The 8263-nt window shown below is 52.3% G+C and overlaps 1 pseudogene; it reads left to right on the top strand.

Annotated features, from left to right (window-relative positions):
• Positions 1–2528: 2528 nt before the first annotated feature.
• On the top strand, positions 2529–6256 carry LOC140509515 (class I histocompatibility antigen, Gogo-OKO alpha chain-like; annotated as a pseudogene).
• The last annotated feature ends 2007 nt before the right edge of the window (positions 6257–8263 follow it).

Here is an 8263-nt window from a genome sequence, read left to right as displayed (position 1 = left end):
GACTTTTCAGCTTAATGTATTACAGACAAGCTGAATTTTGAACCGAATTTAGAGACAAAGAACTGTAACTCAGGCAATTACAGGACGAACATAGTTTGAGAACCAAATCAATAAACTGTAAATATGATCAATAAGAAATGATACAGGATTCATCTTAACCTTTGCAGGCTTGCCCAAAGAGCTGCAGAACCTTGTCCAAGCAACAAATATATGGAAAACTAGAATGGACCAAACATTATCCAACGACTGCATGACACAACGAGCAAGATCCAAATGAAATCAAAAGACTGAAAAACAGAAGAAACTGTAAAGAAAACTTATAGTCCTGAAAACTATACTAAGGAGAGAGAATTTAAGAGTCATTGAAACCATGGCCTTAAATCTTAATTCAAGGAAACATTAAAAAAATACTACTGGATGTCTTTAGAACTAGAGGTCAAAATGGAAATAAAAAGAACCCAAAAGAACCCATCTCTGGAAAGGACCCCAAATAAAAACTTCCAGGATCCTCCTAGCCCAAATCCAAAGATTAAGGTCAAAGAAAACAAGAAGCAGACAGCTGAGAACATTCCAGAAGACAAAGGCTTCTGAGGAGGGGGAAGGTGAGAGACAAGGATCTCCCATAATCCAGATGAAGCAGTAATCTGTGCAACAGAGGAGGGTCTGGTGGGGGAAGAATCTGACAACAGAACAGCAATCTCATTGGAACAGATCAAAGGAGGGACTGCAGAGGGCAAGGGATGAGAGAGGCTCCCCACTTCCCCACTTAGGTTTTGTTTTCCTTTATCTCTCCATTTAGGAAGGCTGAGCACGGTAAGTGGAGTTTTTGCTGAGTGAAAAAAATATTTATTTGAAAAAATCAGAAGAAAATCCATTCATTTAGCTTCTACAACTGTGTCAAAGATAATTCTTAATCCAAGATATTATTTTTAAAAAAACAGATAATCCTAACCACATAAAATCTAAAAGGTTTCACTAAAATAAACGAAGATCGAACATGAAAAATTGTTAGTAGCACATACGTCAAATGGACACATCAAGTGTGACCAAAATAAGTCCTTTATATCCGGACAGAGACCTGACACCAATATGAACCAAGAGCCATTGCCAATAGAGAAATGCTGAAAGGATATGAATATTTCTAAAGTCCTGGAAATGATAAATGACCTGAAAACAGGTCTCCAAGCCACACTAAGAGAAAGTCATGGGAAAATAATCTTGCCATCTCCTGTGAAGGGATAAATTTTGTGCATGATAATAAGAGTGCTGAAATAAGAGGACACAATTCTTTGGGCCCCAAACTGAAAAAGGAGGCAGTAGAGTTGCTGATAGACGGTAAGCAAGGAGATGTCTGGACTTTCTCAGAACTGGGATGAGGCTCCAGACTAGGGTCAATATTATGGCTACTATGTTTGGTAAAGAGAAGAAACCAGAGCTGGGTGTTCAAGGCTATGTAAGTGTGCCCTGTTGGTCTTCAGTTTCCCAATCTGGAAAATAAAGGAGATTATCTCTAAGATCCTCTTGAGGGGAGACTTGATCCTCTCCATGAAATCTTTAGTTTCATAGTTTCCCAGTTGGAGGGATGAGACAAGAAAGAGGGAAAATCCTACCAAATGTGCCCATGCTCATTGTTTCTGAAAAAAAAAGTTACCAGGCATTCACACCTTCTTATTTCAGGCAGTTCCAACCAGCCTTAGGCTGAAATGGCACTCTTCTCCACTTTAATAATTGAGCTCTTTCCTTTTTGTTACTGAGCTGTGTCTGACTCTTTGTGACTCCTTTTGGGGTTTTCTAATCAAAGAAATTGGAGTGGTTTGCCCTTTCCTTCTCCAGATCATTTTTCAGATGGGGAAACTGAGGCAAACAGGGTTAAGGGACTTGTCCAGGGTCACACAGCTAGGAAACGTCTGAGGCCTGCATTGGAAGTCAGTTCTTCCTGACTACAGGCCCTTGGCTCCATCCACTGGGCCACATCCCTGCCCCTCTGCTACTCAGATTCCCAATTCCATTCCCTGGACTCTGATTTCCTCTGCATTCTTGGGTCCTGGCTCGTTTATCTACAGGGCCTGGGGAGGTTACAAGACTTGCCCTAGACACAGCTGGGATGGCCGTCCTTAAATCTGAGGGGCAGCCCCTGGTCTCAAGTCAGCCTGCAGATTTCCTCAGTCCTCAGACCCCCTTAGTCTGGGCTGGGGACATTTTCTCCCCAACTTCTAAGGATGGGGAAGGGTCGCACTGAGGAGGGCTGGAGGGGAGGGTGGACTCTAGCCCTAACCCTTCTTTTCCTCTGGTTCAAGCTGGGAGCACAAGAGCCGGGCGCTCCTGGGATGATGATGGGAGGGAGGGAGCCTGGGCTGCTGGACAGAATCCGAGGCTGTTCTGGAAATGACAGAGACAGAGCCAAGGGATTTCCTCCGGGTCAGTTTCAGTTTTGGTCTCCCAACCTGCGCGGGCTCCTTCTGCCCAGTCACCAGTGACGTTTGTTGTCTCCCGCCCGCTATTGGCTGTCATGGCCTCCGGGACGCCAATCAGAAGTGAGGGATTCGTCTCTGTGATCTGCAACTCCTGTTCCTGCGGACCATGGAGCGCTCCCTGGGCGCTCTCCTTCTGTTGGGGACCCTGGTCCTGCCGGAGACCTGGGCGGGTAAGGAGGGACTGGAAACGGCACCCAGGGGCAGCCCTAGGGCCGGGATGGGGTTCCTTCCACGAAGCTCCTCGGATACCAGCCCAGGGGGCGTTTCCTCGGACCCGGCTCCTTCATGTCAGTGCGGTCCGGGCGGGGTGAGAGGGAGAAGCCGGAATCTGCCTGGACCGGGAGCCCGCCGCCCCCGTGCGGGGCTTTGAGGGGGGTGTCTTCGTGTGGGTCCCTTAGTTGGAGGGGTGAGTGATTCGGTAGGGGTGGGAGGTCATGGGGAGGGAGAATGGGGGCCACAGTACTGGAGGCGTTAAGAAGGGGTAGAGCTATCGGGGTCCCCCCGAACCTCCCCGGGGCTCTCCCAAGGGCTTGGACAGAACCCGGGGCAGCTTTGTTAAAGAGCTTCCCGGAGGATGGGGGGGGGGGCAGGTGAGGACACGAGGTGGGGGGCCGAGGGTGAGCAGTGTGAGAGACCCCGGACCAGACCGGAGGTGGGGGCGGGGAGAGGGAGGCAGCGTCCAGGGGCAGGGGCGTCGGACCTACCGGGGCGGAGGGGAGGGTAAGGGGCGGGGATGCCGGGGGTGGGGGTCCGGGTGGGGTGTCTCAGGATAGCGGGCCTGGTCAAGGGTCAAGGGTCGCTCCCGGGCGTGGTCGAGGGTCACCCCAGCCCTGACCCCGACCGTCCCCACGTCCCAGGTTCTCACTCCCTGAGGTATTTCCTCACCGCCGTGACCCGGCCCGGCGGGCAGCCGTGGTTCTTAGAAGTGGGCTACGTGGACGATCAGCTGTTCGTGCGCTTCGACTCGGACAGCCCGGGTCAGAGGCTGGAGCCGCGGGCGGCGTGGATGGAGCGGGTGGAGCAGGAGGAGCCGGGGTACTGGGAGCGGGAGACGGGGATCGACAGGGTGAGCACACAGATTTACCGAGCGAGCATGGAGAACGTTCCCGGTACTTCAACCAGAGCGCCAGCAGTGCGTGACGGAGGCGGGGCGGGGGGGCGGGGAAGCGGGTCCGCCCGAGGCCCCCCTGGGGAGGGGACAGGAGCCCCGGGGGTGTCAGCCAGGGTCCGGCCTCACTGACCCGGTCCGGCCCAGCAGGCGTCCACACCTTCCAGCGCATGCACGGCTGCGAGGTCTCCCCGGAGCTCACCTTCCAGCGAGGGTTTAAACAATACGCCTACGACGGGCAGGACTACATCGCCCTGGACACCGAGACCTACTCGTGGACGGCGGCCGTGCCCCAGGCTGTGAGCACCAGACTCAAGTGGGAGGCGGGGAGGCCTGCGGAGAGATGGAAAGCCTACCTGGAGGAGACGTGTGTGCTGTGGCTGAAGAAGTAGCTGGAGATGGGGAAGGAGACGCTGATGAGGACGGGTACGGCCGGCCCCCAGTGTGCGCGACACTCAAGGCCCCTGGGCAGCCCTGCTCCCCCTCCCCTCAGCCCCGGGACCCCGACCCCCAGAACCCCTTGTACCCCAGGGCGTATTGTAGGGTGTTCCCCTCCCTCCACCTGTCCTTGTGCCCCTGGAGGGCAGGGGGAAGGGGAGCCTGGAAATGCCCCTGCCCTTTGGCTGCAGACCCACCCAAGTGTGCTCGGCACTCCAGGCCCCAACCCATCCTTCTCAGCCACTCCTCAGAGCCAGCCCTGTGTCCCCCACCCCCAGGAACCCCTTGTACCCCAGGGCGTATTGTAGGGTGTTCCCCTCCCCCCACAAGACCTTGTGCCCCTGGAGGGAAAGGGGGAAAGGGAGCCTGGTAATGCCTCTGACCTTTGTCTCTAGACCCACCCTCTGCCAGAGTGACCCGCCACACCACCCCCCATGGGGAGGTGACCCTTCGGTGCAGGGCCCAGGACTTTTACCCTGAGGAGATCTCCTTGACTTGGCTGAGGGATGGGGAGGAACAGCCCCAGGACACGGAGTTCATTGAGACCAGGCCTGCAGGAGACGGCACCTTCCAGAAGTGGGCAGCTGTGGAGGTGACCTCTGGCCAGGAAGGGAGATACACCTGCCGAGTTCAGCACGAGGGGCTGCCTGAGCCCCTCACCCTGCAGTGGGGTAAGAACTGTGAGGAGGGGCTGGGAAAAGACCACCTCTCCACCCCACAGGACCAGAGGGAGGTTGAGTTACTGGGAGAAGGTGGGGGAGGGGTTAGTGACAGGGGTCAGGGCCTCTCACTTCCCTTTTCCATTTCAGAGCCACAGTCCTCATCCACCTTGTATATTGTGGGGGGCATTGCTGCTGCTCTCCTCCTCCTCACTGCAGTCATTGCTGGAGTTGGGATATGGAGAAGGTAGCATTCAGGTAGGCAGGACTGGGAGGGGTCATTAGGGATCAGGCCCCATGGAGATCCGGGCTTCCCCTGATCCGGCAGTTTGTCTCTCTGTCCTCAAGTCCTCTCCTTTTCATCTAAGGGACTTTTCACCTTTTCATCAGATGAGCCCTAAGAGTGTAGATGAGCAAATCCCCAACTAGAAGCCATTTCTCTGGAGGATGCCTGGCAGGGTGTAACAGGCTGGTTCAATGGGGAATCTGCTTCAGACTCAGCTCAGACATGAACGTGGGAATCTCTGCCCAAGGGCCTGGGTGTCTCCCTGGCTGTGGGCTGTAGACCAGTCCTGGGAACCCCCGGGGGCAGGCCTGGAGCAGGGGACAGGCCCATTTGGGGGCCTTTTCTATCTTCCTCTTCGATCTAGAGACTGGAGTGCTATGGGGCATGGGGGTGCAGTCTTGGTTATTTGTTGTGTCTTCAAGACAAATCTTGGAATTTCTGAGACCCTAGTGTGGTCTCCTCTCCTGAATTCCTCACTAGGAATTTATTTTCTTTTCCAGGTGGAAAAGGAGGTGATTATGTTCCAGCTGCAGGTAAGTGAAGGGTATACATGGAGGGTAGAAAGAAGGGGCCAGCCCATGGTGCTCTGGGACCTGAGCAATGAGAAGGCAGAGGGGAGGCCTAGCCCAGTAGCCTTCCCTTGGTGTCCCCTTCCCTTCCCATGCCCTGGTTCTGGGATGCATGTTCCTGACTGGATTGTTTTCCCTCCTTTGTCTCCAGGCATTGACCGTGCACAGGGGTCAGATGTCTCTCTCACAGCCAAAGGTGAGACTCTGGGGGCCTGAAAGGAGGGAGGAGCCAAGCAAAGAGGAGGAGGGTCTGTGGGAGGTTGGGCTGAGGCTGGGCTGGGTGGTGAGGCTGGCGCTTCAGAATGATGAGGGGCTGGAGGCCAGAGGGCACTTGGAGGGTCCCCTTGAATCTGTCTTTCCTTCTTTAGCTTGAGAGAATTGCCTGGTATGGACCTGAGACAGAAAACCAGTCTGCAGTCCCCCTACTGTTCCTGTTGACCCCTGGTCTCTCTCCCCTGCACTGACCCCTGTGATTCTCCCTGGACTCTACTGGCCCAAGCCCAGGGCGGCCTCATCGGGGCCCTCTCCCTCATCTCTAAGGCCTCCCTCCTGTGTCTCTGCTTTGGGAATGAGCCTCCTTCACATCTGATCCTGCCCTGACCTCTGGGTCCACAATCTCTGCTCAGCTTCATATTTGGGTGGGGGATTGTGGGGGACAGGATGACCACATGGAGATGTTCTGGCCACATGAAGGGAGAAATAAATGAAAGTTTGGAGATGCCTGAGAAGACTTTTATTTGCTCTGCTGAGTCTGAGTGTAGTTGGGGGCTGGGCCCAGAGGGAAAGGAGCCTGGGGGGAGGAACAGTATATGGTGAGAGGGCAGACATTTGTCTTTGATTTGCACTCCTTTGGGGTATGTGTGAATGTGGTCTATTGGGACTTGTTTCTGGGCTTCAGACAGCCCAGGCTGCACACTCCTCCTGGCTCTGGAGCCATGCCCAGACAGGGTGCTGGGTCACTAACCCATGAGCTGCCCCGCCCACAGGCTGCCCCTCGGCACTGACCTTCACAGAGGTCCAGATCTCTGTTTTGTCATTTTCATCAGAGATATAAAAGCAGTATTTTCGTCCTGGGGACAGAAAGTCTTGTGAGAAGAGAGGACACATCTTCTATGGGGGCTCACTTTCCTCATTTGCAGCAGAAAATGGATCTAAATTTCAAGGTGACTCAGTGGAGCCTCTGACTTAGAGGCAGGAAGGCCTGAGTTCAAATCCCATCTCAGACACTTAATAGTTTTGTGACCCTGAGCAGGTCACTTAACCTAACACCTCAGGAATAGGGGTGTGGGGGGGTCATGATAATCCCTCCTTCCAGGGTTGGGGTGAAGGCCAACTGAGATAATATATACAAAGGGCTTAGCAAGGCTTATGATAGAAATGAACGCTGTCATTATTATTGCTTTCAAGAGCTAATTCCTGACTCTGCCGATTCCACACATTCAGTCACAATACTCTGAAAGGATGACTTTCATCCTTCAGAGCCCTTAGGAATTCCTCCCAGTGTGAAGTCAGTCCTTTATCTCCTAAGCAGGGACCTTCCTGCCACCTGGTGGATATTCCTGGTATTACAGGATTTAGAATTAGAGTATCCTCCCTTTAGAAATGATGAACGTGAAGAGGGGAAATGTGTGCTGTGCTCTGATAAACCAGCCTCTGAAGCCTCCAGACCTACTGGTCAGCTTGGGGACTTTCCAGGCTCATAAATGTGAGTCCGAAGAGGCCTCGAGGCCCTCGGGTCCAGCACCTAGTCCATAGGAGACTTGATCAGTGCTGTTGGCCTGCCTGGCTCCAATCCCCAAATCCATTCCTCTGATCTCTAGGACTTTTCTATGAAAGTAAAACCTGCCTGATAATGTTTAGGTGCAGCTTCTGAAGTCCAGGCTAGGTCAGCCATGGGTGTTCAGAGAAGCTAGTCTGGGACACCCAGGGGAGGTTCCAGTGAGAAGGGGACTTCAGCTTCAAAGCAGAAGATATATTTATCTGTATCAGATAAGCTGTGTACACCGACCCCTGTGCAATCTGATGAGAGTTTTCAGGGGGTCTGTGAACTTGGATTGGAAGAAATACATCTTTATTTTGACTAACTTCTAATTGAAATGTCATCATTCCTTTGACTATTAAATTTTCAAAAGCCACACTAGTGTTCTGAGAATTTTACTAAAAGCTTCACCAGATGACACAAAAATTTAAGATGCCATGATCTAGGTTATATCAGTATGACGAGGGAAATACTGTATACATACACCCATACCTATGAATACATATATGTGCATGACAGACAGTAACCACTAACCAATTAATTCATGGAGAAGAGTTATGAAACTGCCTGTAACCTTTGACCCAGCAATACTGCTACTAGACCTATTTGCAAAGATGATTGGGGGGAAAGAATCTGTATGTTCTAAATATTTATAGCCGCTCTCTCTGTGGAGGCAACAAATTGGAAATCACAGGGATGCCCGTCAGTTGGGGCATGGCTGAACAAGTTGTATTACATGATTATTATAAAATACTACTGTGCTATAAGACATGATGAAAACATGGAAAGACTGGCAGGAAATGATGAGGAGCGAAATGGGCAGAACCTAGAGAATGTCACGTACACTGTCAGTGATTCTATTTTAAGAACAACTTTGAGTGACTAAGTCATTTTGACTACTGTAAGTACCCAGATGAACTCCAAAGGATCTGTGAAGGAAGGAGCTGTATGCATGCAGAGAAAGAACGGA

The sequence above is a fragment of the Notamacropus eugenii genome, chromosome 6 (genome assembly GCF_028372415.1).
Source record: "Notamacropus eugenii isolate mMacEug1 chromosome 6, mMacEug1.pri_v2, whole genome shotgun sequence".
Lineage (NCBI taxonomy): Eukaryota > Metazoa > Chordata > Mammalia > Diprotodontia > Macropodidae > Notamacropus > Notamacropus eugenii.
The sequence above is the reverse complement of the archived record's forward strand: the minus strand, read 5'-3'. Positions and strand labels throughout refer to the sequence as shown.